Source organism: Equus caballus, chromosome 5 (assembly GCF_041296265.1).
Source record: "Equus caballus isolate H_3958 breed thoroughbred chromosome 5, TB-T2T, whole genome shotgun sequence".
Lineage (NCBI taxonomy): Eukaryota > Metazoa > Chordata > Mammalia > Perissodactyla > Equidae > Equus > Equus caballus.
Genome location: NC_091688.1, coordinates 100,931,664 through 100,955,030, shown reverse-complemented (window position 1 = coordinate 100,955,030; position 23,367 = coordinate 100,931,664). Strand labels below are relative to the sequence as shown.

The 23,367-nt window shown below is 44.0% G+C and overlaps 1 pseudogene; it reads left to right on the top strand.

Annotated features, from left to right (window-relative positions):
* The first annotated feature begins 7,325 nt into the window (after positions 1-7,325).
* On the top strand, positions 7,326-11,464 carry LOC111773656 (heterogeneous nuclear ribonucleoprotein A3 pseudogene; annotated as a pseudogene).
* The last annotated feature ends 11,903 nt before the right edge of the window (positions 11,465-23,367 follow it).

The window sequence follows — 23,367 nt, the reverse complement described above, 5'->3', positions numbered from 1 at the left end:
CCACATGCTCCGTGATATTTTTAGCCTGTAGACTTTTGTACATGCTGTTCCCAAGACCAGGAATGTGTTCGCTTGGCCTTTTGGCAGGCTGACTCCTGTGGGACAGAGCAAGAGCAGGAGCCCCTAACCTAGGAGAGGGGCGTCAGAGAAGGCTTCCTGGAGGAGGAATGTGTAGGCTGAGACTTAAAGGATTAGCAAAACTTGGATGCCAATGACTTTGGTCCATCTTCCTGACCTCGTTGGCCGAGTGGGGTGGGCCTCCTTTGTGCTCCCCAGCCTCCTGCCCAAGCCCTCATCCCAGCAAAAAGTAAATGTTTGTGCCTGCTGAATATATAGCACTGATCAATATGCTGTAATCCTCTATAACTATCCCCTTCTCCACAAGACTGTGCGCTCTCTGACGGAACGGAGCGTGTGGGGTTTGTCTTTTCATCTTCATCAATAAGGAAAGTGCCTTACAACGATAAGCCCTCACTAAGTGTCTGCGGATTCAAGGATGGTTGGAGGCGTGGATGGATGGACGGGTGAGTGGGTGGGGAAATGGGAGCCCGGAGGAGAGAGTAAATAAGTGCCCAGATGGAGCTAAGTGGGCAAGTTTGATAGGAGGACCACTGACGCTTTCACAGAGGTGACACCTTTGAGCGGGACCCTAAAGAATAACCTAGTGCAGTGCTTTCCAAACTGTAGTGCGCTTAGGAGTCCCCTGGGGGTCCTGTTAAAGTGTGGTAACTAATTCAGTGGGTCTGGGGAGGGGCCCCACATTCTGTGTTTCTAGCAAGCTCCCAGGAGTTCCTCAGACCAAATGTTTCCTTTCTTTGCTTTTAGGTTTGTTCACTGTGGCGTCATCCTCCCAACGTGGCAGAGGCTGAAGGTTCCACCCGTGTTCAAAGTTACACAGAAAAACATTCTTCTGTTGTCTTGATTTATGCCATTGATCGCAGAGAAAGAGAAGCATAAGTCTTAAGTACTTGAAAATGAATAAAATATATTGAACTGAAAACAGAAAATGGGGATTCAGAAAGCTTAGGTTACTTGTCTCACAGCTAGTGACAGAGTTGGGCTTCCAGCAAGGGCTGAGTAGGGTGCAAGGACCCAAGTTAGTCGGCGGAGGTTCCGAGAAGAGCTCTCAGCCCAGGGAGGAATTCAAGTATAAATGAGGAATTCGGAGCCCTGATGCAGTTGCACAGGCTGGGTCAGTAGATCAAGATTCTGGAAAGCTGGAAGCTGAGGGTGGGCTCAGGCAGGGGCCCAGGGCTCCTAGCAGATTCGGAGAGCAGCCCGATCCCAGATTCCCAGACTCCAGGAAAGCTGGGGCTGAGGTTGGAGGAGCCACTTCTGTCATGACGGCTAGAGGACTCCATGGCGAAACCCACAGCAGGAGCGGCCGGCAATGAGGAGTAAGGAGGGCTGGTGAAGGCGGGGAGCGACTGGAGGAATATTTTACTAACGGGGTAAACGTAAGGATGGGAGAATCTAGACGTGAGGAAGGGCCTTACTTACATTCTAACAGGTTTTCTGTCTCGTCATAATAAAATTACAGCCTTCCTGAGACAGACATAGATTCTTTCTGAGCTAATCAGTCAAAGGCTTTCCCCACGCCCACCCATTCCTTTACTGCTAGATAGAGGCTGCCTGTTTAATCTCCGAGGACTGTGACTTTCAACTAAGAAACGTCTAAACAAGCGTGTTTGTTTTAGGAATGGAATTGATTAACTTAATTTGTAATTGGCTGGGTTATTCCAGCCCACTACGTTATGACTCATTTAGTCCCTTTATCTGAAAAACGGGAGGCATATTAAAAAATCTATACTTTGTACATAGCTCTGTACAAACTAGGAATAAGTGGGGACTCCCCAAGTAGCGTAGAAATAAACTATATTTTGTTGAAAGTCAAAATGAAAGTGTTGAGATTGCGCCCCATGCATGGGAGCTCCTCAAGGTGAGTAGAGAACAGGGTAAGTCAAGGGAGGCAGAGAGGAGGACACTGGGAGAATCAGCTACATGGATAAAGGAGTCACGGGAATCAGGATGGGAGTAGAGTTGGGGAGAACCAGAGGCACCAGACGCTAACTCAGGGGGCCCAGTGCTGGGAGACGCCTGTGCAAGGAGGTGGGGGCAGCACAGTCTGGTGACAGGGGACTCACTGGTAGGCTTGCAGGGTCCTTGAGGAGTCCTGTCATTCCCTTCACTAAGAGGTTTAAAATAGGGACATGGGGACTACCCGATGGCTCCCACACCATGGGAGTATAATTAGGGGAGTTATATTCATTTTATTTAAGCTTATTGTGAATCAGGCATTGTTTTGATGCTTTTACAAACATCACACCATTTAATCCTATGAGGAAAGATTATGTCGACCCCCCATTTTACAGATGAGGAAATGTAGACATGCAGGGAGCTTAGGACTGTGCCCTACCCTTAAGAAACACGTAGTTCCACTGGAACGCTAAGGCCCAAAGTGGGGGAGATATTTGTGCAAAGTCAAAGAGAAGCAAGGAGGAATGAGAACTCATGTCTCTGAGTCTGAGCTCACGGTTTTGTAAGCATACCATCTTGCCCCTTGCTCCAATGTAAGGTTTTAGAAACAAGAGGATGGCTTGTTTGACTCTTCTCCAGTCCCGTGTGGCTCCGCTGTCCTGTGCGCATGCCGTTCATGCCCTTACCCACATGCTGCGGATATCTGTGCTCTTGTCTTCCCTACTAGACTTCCAGCTGCTCCTGGGCACCAACCGCGTCTCTCTCCTTTCCGTCTGGGCGGCAGCTGGGAGCAGCACCGCCAGATGCTAGGTGCTCTGTGATGCTTATTGAAGAAGTGACTGGATTAAATACACCAAAACTCAGCCTGATTCTTTCCTGACTGTGGCTGCTTTATTCCCTTGGGTTTATCTTTCTGACGCTGTGGAAGCCTGGTCGGGAGGCATCGTGATGTCACCAGCCCTACCCGATGGCTCCCACACCATGGGAGTGTCAGAACCGCAGGCTGGTTGCTTGTTCTGGGCCTGGCAGTGAGCCAGGGAGGTGTCGCCCTGGGTGGTTTTCCATAGACAAGCTTCGATCGTCTACGTCTCTAGTCGCTTCAGTTCCTAGGGCCTGTTTTCTTCGTACAAGCACCAGGAGTTTCGTATATTCTCCTTTGTCTCTGCTGACTGAAGGTGATGTCCTTGAGTGATTAAGATGCATTTATAGTGGAAGAACTTGAGATAGAACTTTATTTTGAGTAAATTAACAATTTCTCAAGCATTTCTTATGGGCTAGGTACCGTGCATCCATTGTCGCATTTAGTTCTCAAAACATTTCTGTGAAAGAGGTGTCATCATCCCCATTTTACAGATGCTGAAAGTGGAGGCTCAGTGACTGGTCCAAGGGTACGCAACCAGTGAGTGGTGAAGCCAAGCTTCTCCACCAGGTCCTTACGTGGCCGAAGGCTGTGCTCTTTCCACTACAGCACACTGTCTCTCGAGGCAGAAAATGAGAACAGGCAAGCCTGTTTTACAAAAACAGTTTGGGGACGACCTGCCTGGCTCTGCGCCAGTGTTTTTTAAAGTCTTAGTGGTTTGGGTGACAGTGAATGCTGGGTGAGCTGTCAGTGTCAGGGTGGGACACTCCCGCTAAGGCTAGCAGTGAGCTAGACTGCGTTACCCAACTTTGGAAGCATCCAGAACGAGGTGGGAGAGCAAGACAGATACACTCTTTGTTTTATTGAGCAAGACACGTACATTCTCTGCTGTCACGGAGTTTACAATTTGGTAGTTACTGTTTTCAGTTCTGGCCGTGACAATTAAGCTGGGAAGCTGACAAACAGGAGAGTGTGCAGACAAGTAGGACCAGGATGGTAAGGAACGGGAAGGACCAGGTGAAAGAACTAAGAACAGGTAACAGAGAAGATCCAGCGATTAGATACATCCTGAGCGGCCCTTGAAGGTGTAAACACGACCAATGGTTATGCTGGCTGTCGCCTGTTCAGGACGACTTCCCAGCTTTCTTCATCTGTGAGCTGGGAAAGGAAGCCCCTTCCTCCTGGGGGTGTTCTGGGGACTGCACGAAATGAAAGAGCGCATAGCTGATGGTCACCCCCCAGAAAATGGTGTCCAGAATTGGTAGTATATTGGTCGAGGGGGGAGTAGATGGCCACTAAGTCCCTTCCAAGTACATGATTCTGTGGTTCCACATTTTCTGAAAGAATTTGCTCCCAAGTGAAACTATACAAAAATGGTTTCTGAATGTCCATGATTCCTATCCAAATGCCCTGGCTGGGAGGGAGTGGGAGAAGCAGTAAGGGAGGGGAGCCTCTTCTTGTGGGCCTTCAAGTACCCCCAAAGCTGCTCATGCAGTTGGTTTTGACGTAGAAGGCAGAAATGCCTGATTCTAAAGGAAGACATAACTTTCCTAGCTGAACCAATATTTCTTCACGTTTGTTTTGCCCTGACTTCCCTCTGCATTTAACACAGTAGTGGTCACCCATGGCACTTCTCTAGGGCGTTTGCATTTTAGGGGGAAACACCTTCAAACTTGAAGGCCAAGAAAGAAAAGGAAGAGAGAAAAGATTTCTAGTGGTGAAAACCAGGGCCTGACCCAATGAACACGCTCCTGTTATGAGCAACAAGGGCCCCAAGATCTTCCTGAGTAAATAGGGCTCTGCCTGAAGGAAATGTGATCTGATTTTTCCTCTTCCTTTGCCATGGAAAAATTCCACTCCCACCACTAGTGGCTCCTTTGGCTAAGAGCCAAGAGGCAATCAGGCTGCCTTTTTCTGCTTTTCTGCTTCCCTGGAACACAGAGTTCCGATGGACCATTCCAGAGCCTGGGTTTCCACAGTCCTCGGTGCCATCTCTCAGCAGGCTGGTCATTTAAGAAGGGTTTTATGCAGCCCAGCCAGAGAGTGTTAGCCTCCTTTTTCCCCATTTTCCTCAGGGGGACTGTTATAGCAGCTGACCAGGGAGCCTTTAGGAGGCGACAAAGGGATCCTGCTTGTTAGAATGGAGTTTAGCCTTAAAGCACCAGTTGAGGACTTTTATCTTTCATGTGCCTGTGTGTGTGTGTGTGTGTGTGTGTGTGTGTGTAAAATTTGGGTTTTCATTTTGACCTGCAAAAGTAATTCCAGCTTGAAGCAACAAACCAAGCACCACCCTTGTAAAACAATCAACCACATCCCCTTCTGCTTCATCGTCCCTCCCCCACCATAGCAAATGTGGACATTGGGGGGTCTGTCTTCTCACACCCTTATCCATGAGTGTGTGTGCATATGTCTAGATAGACATGCACTGTATATAGGTATGCATGTATGTGTATATATACTCACAGATCTAGAGATTTTTGTCATAGTCTTTAAAAATGGGACTTATAAACTCATAAAAACATCTTGCTTTTTTCACCCGTATTTCATTCAGGCCCCTCTAGATTGATTTAACTTATTTTTATGCACGATACCCATCGTTTGGATATACCGTATTTTATTTATGTATCCCCTATAATAAACATCCAGGCAGTTTCCAGTGGTGTTGTCTTTGGCCACTTCAAATAATATTGCATAAGAGATTCGTGTATCTATGTTATTATTTATTCACACTTTTAGCTTAGCAGAAGAGATTTCTCAAAGTCAAACTTCTAGGTTCACCTGAGGATTTTGGACATTACCAGAGAGAAAGATTCAGCGCCTAGCAAAACACATAGCCCTTTGGCGACAGCTTTTTCCTCTCTGTTGGGAAAGAGGCCTGGAAAAATAATGTCCCATTCTCTCCCTTCCCCACACCATTATTCTCCTGCCGCAGAATGGGCAGGGATAATATATCCTTTGTAATTCAGCAAGGACTAAGAATTACCAGTTTGCTGCATTGTTAGAGGATACAAGAGAGGCCCAAATTAAATAGCCGCATCTTCCTCCAGTAAGTCCCTTGTTCTTTTTTTTTCCTTCATGAAAAGGCAGACAATAAGGAAGAGGAGGTGAAAAAAAAAAAAAAAAAAGATGTTCTGTGCACTGCTGGGCTTTGATAGGCAAAGAGTTAATGATGGCACCTGCAAAATCATTGGCTTAGTCCTCATTCAGGGTGTGAGTATATCTTTCTCCTCTTTGCAGATCAGAAGGGAGAGGGAGTGAGGTGAACGACACAGTCACAGTAAAAGTCCTCTCTCATTATCCTGTCCGAGTTCTCCATCTCAGAGACTCACCTGAGCTCCAGGCTAGAAAGGGACTTAGGTCCTCTGGTCTGTTCTCCCCATTGTATCTGGCCTCAGTGTGTTCCTATTTCTGCATTCCTCCTTCACACAGCTGTGTTTGGAGATTTCTTTCTCCTCTCCATGCCTTCAAAATAACATTTATTGAATGCTCCCTGTGTGCTAAGCCCCAAGCTAGGCTCTGGGGACAAAGAGGAAAGAAACAGACCCGGGCCTTAAAGAGCTTACAAATAAGGGGGAGAAAAATCAGCAGACTTAAAATTATAAGGGAATGCCAGAGATGTATGCACGTAACAAGGCAACACAGAACACAAAGGAGAAGCGCCTAACGTGGCAAGAGCTGGGAGCATGGGCAGTGAGAAGAGGCTGGTAAGATTAGGCTATGACTTCAAGATTGAACAGAAGTTTGCTGAACGGAAGGTACAACTTTTACAAAGGCTTGGAGATCAGTGAGAACATGACTTATTGAAGTTGTGGTTGTAATTGATTTAGAGTAGCAGAAATACAGGCTGGCTGTGTGGAGCAATGGAATATGATGTTGGAGAGGTGGGTGGGCAGGGGCCGCATTCCCCAATAAGAAGGTTGGGTTTTATCCTAATGGAAACGGGAGTATTTTAAATGTAGAAATGACAAGATCAGACATACAGTCCATAAAGGTTATTCTAGAGTCAGCGCAGAAGATCAGATTAGGGGTAAGAGACTGGAAGCAATGAGACCAGTTGGGAAGCTGGTGACTTGGTAAGAAATGGGGGAAGGGTCTGCATTAGGCAGCGCATTTGGCCTGGAGCACTGGAGAGTCAATGGAATCGGCTGGTCCTGTGACTCTTCAGACAGGGAGGGAAAGGAAGTGGGAGGAAACTTGGAGACATTTAGGTTTCTGGCTTAGGCAACAAGATCGATGGTGGTCCCACCAGTTTAGATCGGGAATACTATCTAAGAAGCTGCTTTAGGAGGGAAGATGATGAGCTCTTCCTTTAGACATGTGTATTGTCTGAAGTTCCTGGGATATATCCAAGTAGAAGGATGCGTTATGGTGAGATACATGAATCCAGAGTTCGGAAAAGAAGTATGGATTAGAAGTACAAACCTGGGCTTCATCGACATGTGAGTGGTAATTGAAGCTAAAATCATGGCTGAGATCACTCAGCGAGAGGATGCAGAGCGATAGAAGAGCAGGTGAGAGATAGCGCTGCTGGAAAATAGGACCCACGTTTAAGAATTAGGTGCCATTTGTGACAACATGGCTGGACCTGGAGGGCATTGTGCTGAGTGAAATAAGCCAGACAGAGAAAGACAAATACTGTGCTATCTCACTTATATGCGGAATCTAAAAAAAAATTTTTTTTTGAAAAAGCCAATTTCTTAGAAACAGAGAACAAAATGGTGGTGGGCAGAGGTTGAGGGGAGGGGGAAATGGAGTGACGTTTGTCAAAGGGTACAAATTTTTAGTTATGAGAACAAGTTCTGAGGCTCTAATGTACAGCGTGGTGACGATAGTGAATAATACCGTGTCGTATATTTGAAAGTAGCTGAGAGTAGATCTTAAGCATTCCTCCTCCACCAAAAGGAGTTAACTATGTGAGGTGATGGATGCATTAATCATCCTAATCTTGGTAATCGCTCCACGATGTATACGTATATCAAATCATCCCATTGTACGCTTTAAATATATATAATTGTCTTTGTCAATTATTCCTCAATAAAGTTCAAAAAAGAATTAGGTAGAGGATGAGGAGCTCAAGAACAAAAGTGAGATGAAACGGACAGAGAAAAAGCAGGACTACTGAGGAGAATGGCAGGGTAGAAGCCAACAGAGAAAGGATTTTCAAGATGGAGGGAGAAGTCAACAGCTGGTAAATGTCAGAGAGTCAAATAAGGTTAATATTGAGAAAAGCCCTTTGATTGGAATTAGGAAGTAGGATTCAGTCTCCCTTCTCATTTGGCTCTTTGCCTCCAGATTTTTGCATTTGCTTTTCCCTCTTCTTAAACTCCTCTTACCCCCAGATATTTGCATGTCTCACACCCTAACTTTGGCCAGGTCTCTGCTCACATGCCCTCTTTTCAAAGAGGCCTTCCTTGACCACTTTGTCTAAAATAGCACCCCAGTCTCTCTTTGGTCCCTTGTCCAGATGAATTTCTCATCATGGCACCTATCTCTACTGGACATTAGAATATTTATTAGTTAGTTGTCACCCTGGCTGGAATGGGAAGTCCAGAAGTGCAGGGATTTTGTTTAGTTTATAGCTGTTTTCCCAGGGCCTGGCACAGAGAAGGCCTTCAATAAGTATGGTTGAGAGAGGAAATAACTGAACAGTCATCTTAAGGAGAGGAATTTCAGTGGCTGATTCGAGCAGAAGTCAGATTGCCATAGGCCACGGCATGAATTGCCGATAAGGAAGAGGAGACATGGAGTGAAGACAGTTCTTGCTACAAGGAAAGGAGAAAGAGCTAGAACAGGAGAGAGGACTCAAGTTCTGAGAGACTTGGGCTGGCGTGTGTAATCAGAATGAGAAGGCAGTAGAGAGGAAGAGATGGGAGACACAAAAGAGGAGATAATTGAGGGAAGGGGATTCAGAGCAGTGGTGGGCCAACTCACTTTGTATGGGTAGAGGGACTTTTCTTCCAGCAAGAAGAGGAAGAATGCCATAAAGGCTAGTGTGGTGTAGGTAGGTTTAGGAGACATAGGTAGTTCTGGAATTTCTTATTCAAATGGCTACCACTTATTGTGCCCTTATTGATGCCAGGCACTGTGCTGCCATCTTATTTGATTCAAACTACAACTGTGCAAGATCACCATTTCACCTTCAAGAGAACAGGGGCTCAGCAGTTAGTTCATGCAGTCAGGAAGCAGGTGGCCGAGGTGTGACTCTAATTGCAGTCTTCTCATTAAGACTTTGTTTCGCCTTCACACTGCCCTCTGGTGAACCTTTCCAAAGTTGGCGCTACCACTCCAGAGCCCCATTCTTTATTCCCTTCTCATCTGGTGGGACATCTGTCTTTTTGTCCTGAGATCTTTTACCTAGTCCTGACTGTGTCCCGACTCTTGTCAGTCCCTGTGGACACTGTTTTTATGGCCAGACCTAAGTTCTTCCATGTGAATCTGTGTTTGCATCTATTCCCCCAGGGCCTGGTCCTCCCCACTGGATGGATCCAGTTCCAGCTTCTAATTCCCCACTACTCTGAGTAACTGGATTATTACAAAATAGAAGTCGTAAGAGCCAGATGTTATAGTGTGTCTACTTTATGTACTAAACATCTGTTATTTCTAATCTTGACAACTTCAGATAGGGGATAGAGAGACAATGGCCTTGGGGTATGTGTGCCCCTGCAAGTTAGGAAGACTTCCAAGGGGGACATAGGCATGAGTAGTTCTAAAGAAATAAGTTTTCTGGGACCAGCCCTATGGTGTAGTGGTTAAAGTTCAGTGTGGTCTGCTTTGGCAGCCTGGGGACACAGGTTCGGATCCTGGGCATGGTCCTACACCACTTGTCAGCCACACTGTGGCAGCATCCCGCATACGAAAAATAGAGGAAGATTGGTACAGATGTTAGCTTAGGGCTGATCTTCCTCAAGCGAAAAACAGAGGAAGATTGGCAGAAGATGTTAGCTCAGGGCGAATCTTCCTCTGCAAAAGAAAAAAAGAAAGAAATTTTCAGGTTCTGAACTTCCATATGTGCTGGTCCCAAACTGATCTACCTAAGAAAGAGACCCAAAGAAGGTACAACTCCTCTTCCATATCGCCTTTCACAATCTGCCCACTTCCCACTTCAAGAAAAGAAAGATGTGCATCCCATCCATCTCAAATTATTGTGGCACGTTACTCTCGGGTGTAAAAATATCCAAAGAGGCAATTCAAAATATTGGTGAAGCTGTTGAGAACTGAATGACTCTAATGGCTGGGTATTAATTTCTCTTTCAAGTCAGTGGTTTCTAATTCTTTGTTTTTAACAAACTGAAGGAGAACCTAATCAAGTTGACTGTTCATAGATCATTGAAATTATTATTGATGACATAAAACTATGTGTTTCTTGACATACAACTCAGAAGGAGTTCAAAGAACTGAGTGACATTGCTATAATAACTCCTTCTGTTCCCATCTACTTATTTATATAAACAGGTTCTCAGCTCTTATATCCATAAAAACAAAAAATAGGAATAGAATTGAAATGCAACCTTCTCCATTCTAGCAATAGTTTATGTTAATCCACGGATTCATGAACTCTTTGAAAAAGCAAAAACGAAAAACACAACCAGCTCATTGACAGATGGATTTCCAATAAAATTTGCTTTTAATATGTAACAATTATTTATCAAAATTTCAATGTATATGGTTTAAAAAGAGCTATGTGTAAGGATGATCGAGAAATGACTTTCATACATAAAATAAATCACAGTAGAATACAATTTTGAGGGAGAAGTGAAAGAAAAATAAGAACCCAAGGAGAAAAGAGGAAATTTCCAGCCATTGTAGACCGTTCCTATATTGTTTAAATAGATGATGTGAATAAAAACTCACTTTTGGTTTTAAATTCCACTGGATGCATCTTAAACAGTGACGCCGCTCTTCCTCTCCGTCCCATATTGAACTCAAGTGGAAAGAGGCTAGTTTGGTCTAAAAATGGAGGAAAAACCTCTGCCTGGTTACCCCCAGCCAGAGTCCAGCTGCCATCAGAGGGCCAGGACCCAAAAGAAACAGAGTAGTTTAGAAAACTGTGTATTTGTGATCTGAGGTTTGAAACTATAGTTGATAATTTTAGGGAAAATTTTGAAAAATGGGGCACTCACATACATTGCATGGTGATGAGACCCCCAAACAAAATGTCCCGGGGGCTTCGATTTTTGTGATTTACTCTAAAGTTGAAGAAATGAATGCTGCAATGTGTCTAGACCAGGTTGATGGGCATGTAGTGGAACCAAAGAGACTGTTTCTAGAGGAGATTTCCTAAAGCTGGTGCCACCTAAGAGTGAAGGAAAATTTTTGTTGGTGGCATTAAAGGCGATCTAGAACAATGTAATTTGAGAGACTACTTGAAAAGTATGGCAAGACTGAAATCCTAGAAGTTATGGAAGACAAGCAGAGTGGAAGAGAGAGAAGATTTACTTTTGTAATTTTTGGTGATCATGATACAGTTGATAAAATTGTTGTTCAGAAATATTGCACTATCAATGGGCAAACTGTAAAGTGAACAAGGCTCTTTCTAAACAAGAAGTACAGTCTGCTAGACCGCAAAGAGGTCGTGAAGGGGATCTGGCGACTCTGTGGGTCACGGAGAGAGCTTTGGCCATGTGGTAACTTCAGTGGCAGAGGAAGCTGTGGTGTGGAGGCGGTGGCAGCACAGGCAGTTGTGAAGGACATAATAGTGGATACAGTGGATGTGGAGGTGATGGTGGCGACTATGGCAGATGTGATCCGAGTTATAGTAGTTGGGGGGATGATGAACCAGAATGTGGGAACCAAGGTGGAGGATGTGGCGGCAGTGGCGGAGGATACAATGGTGACAATGAAGGAGAAAATTTTGGCAGTGGAAGGAGAAAATGGTGGTGGTGGGAACGACAATGATTTGGAAATTATAGTGGCCAACAGCCATCAAATTACAGACCAGTGAAGGGGGCAGTTTTGGTGGAGGAAGCACCAGCCGTCCCTGTGGTGGAGGTAATGGATAGAGGGGTAGAATTGGTGGATATGGTAGTAGAAGTTTCTAAAAATTCAGCAGAAAAGGGCTACAGTTCTTAGCAGGGGAGAGAATGAGGAGCTGTTAGGAAAGTTATGAGTTACTTTGAGACAGTTGTCCCAGATGCATTAGAGGAACTAGAAAAACTCTGTCACAAAAGGATCAGTGATCATCAATAGCCGGAAAAGTGACTGCAGCTTAAATAAGAGCCCTTCTTGCTCAGGACTGTCACGGCCACAGTTTGCAAAAAGTGCAACCAGTGATTAATGCATTGTAGTGTTAATCAGAGGTATATTCCTGAAGTCTTTTATGTGTCGTAGATTTTTCTTTTCCTTTTTATTGCATCAGGCGTATCACCCTGATTTATAAATTGTGGAAGTGATATCAGGAACCAAAAAATTTTAACTTCCCTCCCAAAAAGGTATTCAATGGTTTTGAGATGTGAATATTTACAACACCTGGGAAATTATAGCCTTTGCAATTAGTTACACTAATGATGAAAGATTCTAGTTGTCATCATGAAAAGGTACAAGGTGAGCAAAAGCGTTTAAAGACCACAGGTAGAGAAGAAAGAACGCAGGCTTAGGAGTGGGGAAGCTTCGAGGCTGTCGGTCAGCTGAGTGTCCTTGGGTGAGTTACTTTACCTCTCTCAGCCCCACTTCCTCCTCCGTGTCCCCTATCATTAAGATAGATTTCATAGTAGCACACACTTCATAGGGAGGATTAACCAGATAAGACACATAAAAGAGCCTGGAACGTAGTAGAAACAGTGAATATTCCTTCCTTCCTCCTTACAACCAAGCTGTAAGAAGGTATTGATTGATTCATTCACTAGTTATTTTTAGCACCTGTTTTGTCAGCTGCTCTTCCAGGACCTGGAGATCCGGGGTGAATAAGGCAAACAGACTCTAGGACAGGGCAGGAGTGAGCTCTTGCGGCCAGCTCGTCTGGATTAGAATCCACTCTTTACTAGCTGTGTAATCATTGACAACTCCCTTCGTGTGTCTTGTGACCCGTAAAGCAGGGCTATCAACAGTGCCTTGCAGGGGCTGCGTGTCCAACTGCAAAGGAGTTCGCCGCATGCCTGGCACATGGTGAGCGCTCAGGACATGTCAGCTATTAACGTTATTCTTCAGGAAGCCTGCTGTCTAATGTGCAGAGAAGGGGGCGAGGATATTCGTCTGCATTTTGTAGGTAAAGAAACTGAAGCTCAGAGAGGTTAAGTAAACTGCCCAAGTCAAATAGATAGTAGGGGTGGCCAGGAGACTTCGCCCTCTGCTCTGCCTGAGGTCAAAGCGGCACTATTTCTGTCAAGCCGAGCACACTCTTTCATGGTGTGTTTTCTCTAGGACGTTCCCCACCACAAATTCTGTTGCGGTGTCGGCGGGGGGGGGGAGTTTTGAAGAGTTGTCAATGGAGGACTTAGAAACATCCAAGAACACAATGGTAAGCTTCCAGAGCCCTTCATTGTCTCAGCTCTGTCCACCGCAAAGTCCAGCTCCTGTTGCTTTGAGTAAAACAGAGCATCTCTCAACCCATCACACAAGTCATCTGGAAGGAACTCAGAATGGGTCTCAGGAGACATGCCACGAGTTAGAGTTAATATAATACCAACTGGCCTTTGTTTGTTTTAAATTTTGAAACTGTGCCCTGTTCCAGGCACTTCCCTACATGATGAGGACATCAGGTCCAGAGGGACGATCTCTGTCTCTTCACAGTGAGCGGAGTCCCACACATGAAGCCAGAAACCCTGGCATGATGTGCTGTATCCCGCGATCACGACGACATGAAAACCCAGTCGTGGGCTGGGAAGGAAGTGATGGACGGAGGCATAGCATCTAGAGGGGCACCAGCAGGCACTCTCTAGTCACAGATGGGGAAGAAGAATATTCTGGGGACTGAACAAAGACCCAGAAGTTGGGGAGGGAGGGAGGGTTAGATGGAAGGGGCTGGGACACTGTGCAGGAAGGAATTCCGCAGCACAAGAAGAGGCGGATCTCCGTGAGGGCAAGGACTTTCCTTCTTCACTCTGATGCCCAAAACACCATCCGACACATAGTGGGTTCTCGTTAATTGCTTGTTGGTCTATTGAATGATAAATGCTGTATCTGCTCCTACAGATTCTGACTCAGTCAGAGATTCTGACTATCCCTCATCTGGGATAGGGCTGAGCCCTGGGATGTTTTAAAAACTCCCCAGGTGATTCCGATGTACTTCTAGGTTTGGTACCACTGGACTAAACGAATGCTCTGACCCCGTGGGAATGGGAAAATTTATATTTGTGGTTTTCTGTGGCTCAGCAGCCTTACTGCTTGAAAACACTGTGGATGAAGGTACAGTGGTATTTTCCTGTTTTATAGAAGGGGCAAATGTAAGCTGCCAAAGATTTGTTCGAACGTAAGCCTGGCTGTTTTAGTAAAAGACTAATGGTGGAATTTAAATGATGGGTATGCATTTTTTCAATTTACATATATTTTAAATTTTTTTCTTAATAAGCTGTTGGGAAAAAAATTAGCTTGAGCCAGAGATAAAACACTCTAATTGAGTCTCGATGAGAAATTGATAGAAACTTGAGTGTCATTCAATCCAGCAGTTCATGCGAAGGGATAGAGGCAGGGCCCTTCCAGGCAGACAGGCAAACGGTGCTGGGTGGTGTGTTGCTCTACTTGGTGGAGCAGAAGCTCCTGCTGAAAGAGCCCAGGATGTCCATCCAACTGGGTTCAAGCGACCTTGGTAACTGGTGTGATGTCTCTGCACCTTAGTTCTCTCATCAGTGAAATGAAAGTCATATTAATGGCTGTTTTTAGTATCAAACTCACAGAGCTGTTGTGAGGAACAAGTGGTTTATATCAAATGGTTTTCAAAGACAGATACAAAGACTTTACACGAGGTGTGATGGCGCAGATGATTCTAAGGGAGTCAGGTTCTGGATCTTGATTTCCGTATGTAATTCTGCCAGAAAAGATTTCTCCGAGAAGATACTGAGTATCGAGGTGTTATCCCAGTTTTGCTTTCTCAACTCCCGTTCCATGATCACCCTTATCCCGTTTGATAAAATAAAAGCTCTACTTGTCCCTGTCTCATGATGGTGCATTGCCCTTTGTGTGCAAACCTCCAGGGCTCCAAAGAGACCATTCAAGATACCAGGGCCGGCTAGACATCTTCTCATCCAGCCTGGAGTTTCTCCCTGACTTATACATGACCTGTGGAGAATGGAAGGTGCTGTCTGGAATGGACTATTTTGGCCCCTGTTGGGATTTTTTTTTTTAAGATTTTATTTTTCCTTCTTCTCCCAAAGCCCCCAGTACATAGTTGTGTATTTTTAGTTGTGCGTCCTTGTAATTGTGGCACGTGGGATGCCGCCTCAGCATGGCCTGATGAGTGGTGCCATGTCCACGCCCAGGATTCAAACCAGCGAATCCCTGGGCTGCCAAAGCAGAGCGCTTGAACTTAATGGTCGGCCACGGGGCTGGCCCCAATTCCATCACTTCTGACAAAGAGTCTTGTGATAGCGAAAAAACAAAAGGGGAGTATTGATAAAAAATATTAACTAGAATGGCACTTTACACACTTTATTTCATTCAGGAGCAAATTCTCTTTCTCTCTCTTTGAATTCAGAAGTGAGATGGTTGTCATGGGGATGTGTCTTAACGTGTTTATTTGAATAGAAATATGTAGTCAGATTGTTTCTGACAGAGAAAAAGTCTGATTTGGCTGGTTGGTTTGATAGTTAAGGCTGACTTGGCCAGTTAGGTGTTAGGTGAATATTTTCCATAAATCGAGTGAGCTAAAAATACAGCACCCAGATTTTTTAATAAAATATATTTAAATCACATGATTTAGGAGAGAAAAATTCCTAGTCAAAATTTCTATTATCCAAGGTATTTTGAAATTAATATATTTTTTATTTTTCTAATCCTTTCTCAACATATTTGGTTAATCAAAATGCTTCTAGGTGTAAGCGTAACAAATATGATTTAATAATCATTTGGTAATTCTTGAGAAAGTCTTTTTTTTTTTTAAAGATTGTATTTTTTTCCTTTTTCTCCGCAAAGCCCCCCGGTACATAGTTGTATATTCTTTGTTGTGGGTCCTTCTAGTTGTGGCATGTGGGACGCTGCCTCAGCGTGGTTTGATGAGCAGTGCCATATCCGCGCCCAGGATTCGAACCAACGGAACACTGGGCCGCCTGCAGCTGAGCGTGCAAACTTAACCACTCGGCCACAGGGCCAGCCCCCTTCAGAAAGCCTTTTTGATAAACTTTCCAGAAATCCAGATAGTCAGTGGCTCTCATGACTGGATAACAAACCCTTCTACAAGTCAAGTGCCGTCTAATTCTTTTCTTGCAACAGAATTGAGGGAAGAATCAAATTTCAGCTAACAAGTGACTAAAAAATGCATTTTAATGATAGGTCACTCTGTGGTTTTTGGAATGTAACTTGGAAGGAGTTCAAAGAATTGAATGATACTGCTGCAACAAAGCTTCTTCAATTCCGGTCCTCTGATTTCCGTGGAAAAGTGTTCTCGATACTCAGATCTCTAAAAATAGAGAATAGAGTGGAGTTAAGGTTAACACTATCTCAGTCTAGCAGTAATATTCATATGAACTAATTTTTTAAATTATAATTTATCTCGGAGACACAGTTATAATAGAATATGAATGTTATTAGTATAGCAGAGCTGTTGGCTCCTTACCCATATCCACGAAAGATCCCATGAGATCGCCTGCAGACAGTCCCTATGCATGCCGATGGCTTCTTGTCTTTTTCTGTTGAGGGGTGCCTCAGGAGCAGCCTTCTACCAAGGCAAACAAATGGGTGGACTCATATCCCAGGACAATTCTGAGGTGTGTTCTACTCAGTCATTCACAGGGTCCCTGTGAGAATGTGCTCCGATTGCCCCCAGAGGTGACCAACTAAGTCACATATACTGTGTTGGCTTTCCTCCTGTCCCTTCTCTGCTTATCCTCTCCCTGACCAAACTTTCTAGGATTATATCTAGAAATGCCTTGCATCCAATTCCTTTTCTCAGGATCTGGGACAATCCCAAGCTAAGAAAACCAGATTCTAGAGATACAAGGGTGAGTTTTCATACACACCTCCATTATATTTACTATTTTGCATGAAATAGGATGGAAGCTGCACAAGGACAGAGATTCTTGTCTGTTTTACTCACTGATGTATCACAAACATCTAGAACAGTGCTTGAATCATAGTATTGAGTGAATAGTAGTAATAGCTAATATTTACTGAGTGCTTACTACATGCTTGATATATGATTTTTTTCAGAAAGCATTTAATAATCAGAAAAAAATCTTATGAAACAAGTGTTTTTCTTCTTCCTCTTTTAGATGTGAGAGAATTAAGGCTATACAATGGATCCAAATCACCCAATTTGTAAATGGTTGACCCCAGTTTGTAATTAAGTTCTTGACATTAGAGCCCATTCTTTCAAACTTTTTGTTTTTGTTGTTGTTATATGTCTGACTCCCTCATTAACCTTAAAGTTTGTTAAAGGCAGGGATCCTATTTAACTCTGTATCCCCAGCATTTAGCCTAGAAGCTGGAATATAGTAGGAACTCAGTAAATGTTTGTTGAATGGGTAAAATGAAAAGTGGCTTATTTATACATATTTATGTTGAGGAAGAAAGGAAAATGATGTTTTCTGGAGCCAGTTGGAGAAAAGCCTTGAATATAACCTGAGACATGATCCACTATAAGATAAGGCAGTCTTAGGATGCTCCCATTTCAAACTCCCTGAGATTTTTCACTCTGCGACCAACTCAACCTGGGTACCATTGGCTAGTGTTTGGAGCTGCCTTCCTTGTTGAATTTTCCTTCATTTCAGAATTTAACTCAAATTTCTTTCTTTCATTTAAAGGTTTCTTGGCTGAGCTATTGAAACCATTTCTGAACTTGAATTCCTTGTATCTGATAATTTGTAAGTCAACAGAAGTAGGGACCCTTTAGACCACCACTGTGTCCTCAGAGCTGACTCAGTGCCTGGTATGCAGTAGGCACTCAGTAAGTACTGTTAAACGAGTGAATGGGGCAGAATTGAGAGTGAGAATTGTCTAGTTTCCAGTGATCATCCCAGAACAATTTAAAAAATGCTTTCAAGGTTTTATGTCAGTATAAGTTAATACTTAAGGGGTTTTCCAAAAAAGCAAATTCAACTTTAGGTTATAGAAAATTTTAGCAAACAGTCTTAGTTCTTTAACCATGATGTAAAAAATTATAACTTTTAAATTGTTCTATGACTAAAATTAATATTTACTATGAGCCTGTGTCAGTATTCTTTAACTGTGGGCAATAGAAAATCTAACTCAAACTGACTTAAACAAAAAAGAATTCATTGGGCTAATCTAAGAGGATGTCGAAAAGCAAGGGAGAATTCAGGGTTGTTTTAGAGGCTGAATTATGTGATTAAGGACTAAGTTCTTTTCATCTTTCTGCTCTGCCATCCCCGCTGCTGGCTTCAAACTAATGCTGGTCCCCCTCATGTCTGTAGGGTGGCTGTCAACAACAGCTGCGATACAAAGACATCTTGTTTGAAAGAACGATTGATTGGCTCCCATTGGTTACTATGAACCTTCCCAGAAACTTCCATAAAATCGCTGTTACTCGTAATTGCTCACAATTGGGTCACTTGTCCATTCCTTAATTAGTTAATGGCAAGAGGTACTAGGAATACCCTTGGAACAATTGGGTCTATCGCTTGAGTCAAGGTCATTCCCCAAGCTTCACTGTTGGCACTCAGTGAGAGAGAAAAGCAGTAGCTACTGGGGAGTCAACACAACGTCCAACCCAAAACATCTGACTTGCTAGGTGGTAACAACTTCATCTCAGTCAATTTGGTGTCCCTGTGCTTTGACCCAGTCCTGGTGGAGAATGGGATTTTGCAAGTGCCATAACTTTGAGGACGCATCCTGGTCTGGTTGTCACCCATCCACATCAGCATTCATTGGGACACTGTTGTTTACCTTGTTTACATCTGGTTTCCAATCACCAGTGACCTGTCCTCTCTCTCTTCCTCTTGCACCACTCTCTTGAGTAAATAGAATTACTCTGCTGAGGCACATGGGAAACCATGTGAAGTTTTTTCTTGTCTATATGTCTAGTCAGAGATTTCAAACTCAAATGCCTTTAGGGGCAGGTGAGTATAGTAGACCAGGTATAAGATGATAGGGAGTGTGGCCGAGAAAACCTAGAAATGGTGTGCTCCCCTCAAAGTCATTCAAGATCCAAGCGTTTAAAAACCCTATGCTTGCCAAACCAGACCTGCTTGTGCACCAGGTTCGGTCTGTGATACGCTTTACTCTGGGGTCTTGCCACTTCTCCAGGTCTGAGGCTACCTCAGTCTAGCAGTAATATTCAGATGTACTAAGCCTTTGCTGCATTTGGATCCTCCTAATCGCTCTGTTGTTTCTCTCATCCTCCCTGCTGGGCTCCGTCCTGGGAAGCAGGCAGGCATGCAGGGCCCCTTGTTTCCAGGGAATCATTTCCAGTTAAATTCTCCTCTGAGGCTTCCCTTCCCCTAGCCCAGAGGATTGTTCCTAGTCTAGAGTATGGGGAATAGAAAGCTCTTAACCATTTGCAGACTCCCAAGTCAATTGTATTGTCTTAGCACAAGTATTTTCTCCATTTCTTCTGGGGGTCTAACCCCAAAATCAAAGCCAAGAAAAGACTCTCGGTTTCTTTCTTTCTCCTGCATTCTCTCTTCCTTAAAACAAGGGGCATAAAATTCCTCAGCTGTTGCATGAAGTGGGAGAAGGATCGTGGGGTGAAATATGGGAAAATATTATCCTGCTGTAGAATAAATGTGGTGTCCAGAACAAGAGACTTGTTCCCTAGATGACACCTGGCATGTCTTACATGTTGCTACATGTCTCACCTTGGAAGGAATATATTTGTTCACAGGAGACCCAGAGTGTGAAGGGGTTCTGAGTCACATTATACAAATATGATCAACAAGACTTCTGTACAACATTCAGAATCCAAGGCTGAGGGTGTAACAATCCAGATAGGCTAGCTTCCACTGTGATAAGAAATCACCTCAAAAATCTTGGTGGCTTACAACATAAAAATTTATTTCTTGCTCATGTTACATGTGCATCATGGTTCAGTCTTTTCTAGGGAGGTGGAGTCATCTTCACTGTGGAGCCCAAGCCATTTGCTGACCATTGTGGCACAGAGGAAAGGGACAAGGGGAACCCTGGCTCTTAAAGCTTCTGCTTCCATTTGCCAAAGTACGTCACGTGGCCACTCCTGAGATAACACGATGGGGAGGGCTATTTCATGAAGGGAAATCAGAATATTTTGTGGACAGAAATATAATATACCATGTAGGAAGTCCTGTATCCTTCTCTTTGGGGATCCTCTGTGGGACATCTAAGAACCCCCAAGGATTTGCGTAGTTCAAATGAGGTCTTGTACCTGGCATAGTGATGGTCAATACATATTAGCCTTTATTATTATTAATAGTATTCCATTAAGAAGGGAAATTCTTTCTATATGTTACCTATTTATAAATCTTTTGAGGATGAATGGAGGTCCTTCCAGTATTTCTTGCTTAAGCAGCAAAAGACACACTGGTGTGCTAGTCTCCAGCAAGATACAATATTACATAAAGAATGGCTGAGTAATGCAGAATATTTAGCACTGAGAAGAGAAGCTTCGGGTGGGACAAGATGGCTGTTTTCAAATATATGAATGTCTTTACATGAAGATGAATTACATAAATGAATAAGCTGAAGGTCCTCAGAAGACAGCCTTGTAGTAGAATAAATTTGTCTGGCATGGCTTAATTCTTCCAAGAACCTGCCTTTTGGGTCGTGAAGCACTTTGAACTTTGTGGTGGTTGAAGAAGCAATAATATGAAACTTACACTGATACCGTGCTCACTACATGGCGGGCGTGGTTCCATATTTACACAAACTAACTCATTTAAGCTCACAACCACCCTATAAGATAGGAACTATTACTATTCCCATTTTTCAGGTGGAAAAATGAAGCACAGATGAAGGAACTGCTAGAGTCACACACCTGGTGAGTGGTAGAGAAAACAGATGAACTTGTCCGCCTCGCTCTAGAGTCCGCCCTCTTAACCTTTGTGTTCTATCGCCTTTCTCTACTTGGAATTCACTTGGAAACCTTCCTTTAATCAGTCTATCTTACAGCTGGTCATCGCATTTCTGATCTTTGTTTCTTCTCGGGGTCTTCTTGAAACTTTGCAAGAAGACCCACTTTTAAATTGTACTCCCTCTCCACCTGTTTGGTTTGTCTTTCAGAATGGCTTGTCCATAGTGACCCCCCAGACAAGTGGGGTCTATGACCTGGCGTGGGGATCTGGGAGCCAAGTTTGGGAATGGTGTGATAGAGAGGTGGTGGTGGTGGGGGATGAGCTTGACCCTGGAGCTGGGAGGCTGGCCTGTCGTCATGGGGTGAAGAGGTGGGAATGCTATTTGAGAGCCAGATCAACAGGGAGCCAAGTCTCAAATCAGAGGGGTCTGGCGGCAAGATCAAAACTGGAACACAGCAATGATTTGGCAACAGGTTGGCAGCAGGAGGCTGACACATGACCTGGCAGGTTCAGGAGGGAAGATGCAGGTTAAAACTTGCAGAGATTCCTGAGAGGGAGGATCTGGAGGGAAGGACCCTGGTTGTCTCACGGGCCTGTGGAGGGAGCCAAGCCAGTCTGGACATGAGTGACCTTCTCCTTCCTGTTGGTATTTCTCCAGAGACCAGCAATCTGGTGCAGAACCCTCCTGACAGAGTCTTAGGAGCCTCTTTACTCAAGTCCTCGGGAGATGGGGGAGGGTTATGTCCTTTGACCCTGATGCCTGGGTTCAAGTCCCAATTCTGCCACTTACCGGATCAATGACAACTGGGGATAAATTGCCTAACCTCTTAGTGTCTTAGTTTCTTCATCTATAAAATAAAAGATCACAGTGTTACTCCGGAGGTCTCTGAATCAGCGTACACAGTGATTAAAGAGCATGGGTTCTGCAGTCAGGATGCTCGATTTACGTCCTTAATCTTCCACTTATGTCTACCGGACCTCAGGCAGGTTACCAGATGTCTAGCTTTGGTTTTAAGGTCTATAAAGTAGACACACAATAATAGGCCACCTATGTATGGAATAGGACTGTTGTAAAAATTAATACTATATATAACATACAATAATAATATAATTATAAAGTTATATAATAAATAAATGAATTATAAATATAGGTAAATATAGAGAGAGAGAAAGAGAGAGAGAGAGAGAAAGGGAACTGGCCTGGCAAGTGGCGAATACTCAATAAATGTTGGTTATAATCTTTACTGCCCTTATCAGAAGACCAAACTGAGAAGGCTCCCACAGGTGGGATCCCCTTCACCCACCCAGCCTTGATGAGCTAGACTTGGGCAGAATAAACTCAGTATTCGGTTCCAGTCCCTTCATCCAGCTGGAGCAGGAAGGAAGTTGCACACCTCCCGGCAGTTAACTTTGCACAGAGCAAAGACACACCCAAAGGCATCTGATCCCCAGCCATGCCTACTAACCCCAAGGCAATTTCTAGAAGGAATTCTTCTATTGATTGTGGTTAGGAAGGTGGGGTGAAGAGTGGGAGTGACACAGTTCTGTCTGTCCTTACTACCAGATGGACAAATGAGAGCCAAGTTCTGAGTGAGACATCATCATGACATCATTCTGTTTGGAGGGTAGAGCACAAGGGTTGCTTGCTTTGCTTCTGGTGTTTCACGGTGAAAAGACCGAGGGTGGGAGTTCAGCATCTTTCTATCCTCAGAGCACCTCCTCGCAGACTGTTATTCCAGGAGCGAGTTGTAAATAGTCTGTTGCTCATGGAGAATAACGGCTCATGCCAGGTAAATATGCAGAATGTTGATTTTTTCCCTCCCAGTTCTTTTTTTTAACTGCTTGGGGACTTTTTTTTTTGGCTGAGAGAGCAGGCTTGTAAAATAAATGCTACTGCCTCTTTTCTTAACTGTTAAGATGTTATAGGTTAATAACCATGTGAGCCAGTAACATTTTGGGATAAGATGATTCTTTCACTTGTAAGAATGCACTTTTGTCACAAATAATGTCATGTAAGTCCTTTATCCACCATTGATTCTTCTCTCAATACAACCTTTTAGCTTCTTGAGTGTAATGAGTGCCTACAGGGAGAAAGGAGCCTGGCACACTGGGACCAATATCTTGTCCCTTCTTGTCCCATTATTTTCCAGCTTTCTTTCCTGAATCTTGGCATGTCCCAGTCACCAGCCTTTTTCCTCTCTGTCCAGAGAGCTTCAAGGAGGGCAAAGAGAGAAATAACTTTATCCACTTGTTCATTCAGCAGTGAGGCTGCCATTCAGTTATATTTGCTCTCTGTGTCTGGACCCTTCACCAGCTGTGTGGATCCATGATGGACAAGATGAAGCCAATTGTTCATCAAACACAACAGAAGTAAGGCCAAAGTGATGACAGAAAGGCAGTGATGGAGAGGTGATGGCTGGAAGAATGGGGGTTAATTTTTGA